The 1,910-nt window shown below is 39.7% G+C and overlaps 1 protein-coding gene across 3 annotated transcripts in view; it reads left to right on the top strand.

The window, feature by feature from the left end:
* The window catches only part of LOC102376260 (protein ADP-ribosylarginine hydrolase-like protein 1), a 134,534-nt gene that overhangs the window by 90,613 nt on the left and 42,011 nt on the right, over positions 1-1,910 (top strand). The window lies entirely within an intron of this gene.

The raw sequence follows: 1,910 nt of genomic DNA, 5'->3' as shown, positions 1-1,910 counted from the left end.
CATTCCTGAAGGGTTAATTGAAAGAAGTTCTCCTTTTGGATGGTGGAAAGGAAATCAGGTGGGGGAAAGAAAGCACTGAGGAGATTAGATGAGTGGCAAGGTGGAACATGAGCTGTCATGCAGGTGAGCAGTTTCCTCGGGACTAGAACAAATATAGAGCCTGTGCCATTGGTGAAATAGTTCATGTCTTGTTGGGGTTGGTGATGTGCAGCTGTGCTAACAAAAAGATGCTTCTAAGTAAGCTAGGGTGTGAATTAATTGCAGAAAGACTGATGTACAATGTCTGTTTGTGGACATGCTGTTACTTTGTGGAAAGTGGAAGGTAGCTTACCCCCTCTTGCTATAAGGGCAGGAGTGTGCATGCAAACAGTTTCTGCGAATAGCTGACACACTGTAAAGTTTCTACCCTGGTTACCTCATGCCAAATTGTTCACATGGCCATATTCTAGAATGGCCCTACTGTGAAACAGCTCTTGAGTAATGCAGAGTAACTGGAACAGTAGCTGGTAAATTGTTACTAGCTCAACTGTTGCCAATATTTGAGCTTCATTTTTCCCCCTCTCCTTTATTGGCCAGCTGGCCTGTGCTTAATGTATGGTTTTAAATTGTGCTAGAAACTTTTGCATGCATATGGCTTGGGGAAAAATGTGAAATACTTTTCATACTAATGCCACAGTAAAAATTCCCCTGTTATGTCCATTGTCTCTTGTTTGATTCCTGTTGTTGTGGGGGGAAATGGGACATAGTACATTCTTTGAAAATAGAGTTGCATCAGTGAAATACCTGACTTCACCAATTTCTCCTTCTTACTGGAACAACCTGTGAGACCCCAAACGTTCAGTTAATGGCTTAAAAGGGGTAACAGTATGCTAGGGATACTACCTCAGAGCAGCAGGCATTTGTGATTATTCACATACCTTTCCTGGGAGGCAATTACTTTAGCTAGTATTAGGATAATACTTCTTCCTGCAGCCTTGTATCCAATTGCTCATGCTGAGGTGTCTGTTAATAAGATAGGACTCAGAGAAGTGATATTAAAAGGATATGGTCACACAGTTTAATTCTACAACTTGACATAAATTAACATCGTAAGTCTCTCTGGGTAGAAAAAAAAATAATGGGTCCCTAACTGTCATGATGAAAATCAGTCGTTTCGTTCTCCTTTTTTTGACTCTTGAATAAAGAGACTCCTTCAGACAACAGCCGCAAGTCCTAAGGGACTGAATAGCACGCATTGGACTAATTCTTTTTATGCTGCCGAATTCTGCAGCACTGGCAGCTAACCTTTAAGCCGTAATTTAAAAGTTACGCTAATCTCCCCAGTGAGGTTAGTGCATATCCCATACAAACAAAATACCGTGGAGTGTCAAGCTCCATTAGAAATTTTGGAAAGGGGAAAATACTGAGTTAAAAAGGGCCAACTCTGTAATTAATAAAAAAGGACAAAGACTACTGGGAACATTTTTCAAACATGCATCCAAGAAAACTTTGTAATACAAAGAAGGGGAAATGCTGTCATCCTAATGTAGGGGCAGTGTGCTTTTAACAGTAATTTGTTCTTGTTGTAATATGCACACGCTAAACCAGTAGGAATTTGGCCAGTGCTATGACAATTCTGTGGAGGTACTAGTAATCATTACCAGCGGCTCATGAAGGTCTTTTGAGGAATGTTTGGTGCTTTCAGTTCTGTTTGCATAGGAACTTCTTTTATTCTGAGAGTATTTTTTGTCAGTGGAATTTGCTGCATACTCAGTAAATAACTCTAAATGTGTCTCCTGGGTTTTGGCTTCCTTTATGGACATGGTAACACTGAAATTAATGAAGGTTCTCAATTTGAGGTATACTAGAAGATCTCGATTTCCTTCTGACTGTCTCCCAAAAGGTTTTTTTTTTTTTTTTTTTTTTTTTTT

This window comes from Alligator sinensis, unplaced genomic scaffold (genome assembly GCF_000455745.1).
Source record: "Alligator sinensis unplaced genomic scaffold, ASM45574v1 scaffold288_1, whole genome shotgun sequence".
NCBI lineage: Eukaryota > Metazoa > Chordata > Crocodylia > Alligatoridae > Alligator > Alligator sinensis.
Note: the sequence above shows the minus strand (reverse complement) of the source record. Positions and strands in the feature narration are given on the sequence as shown.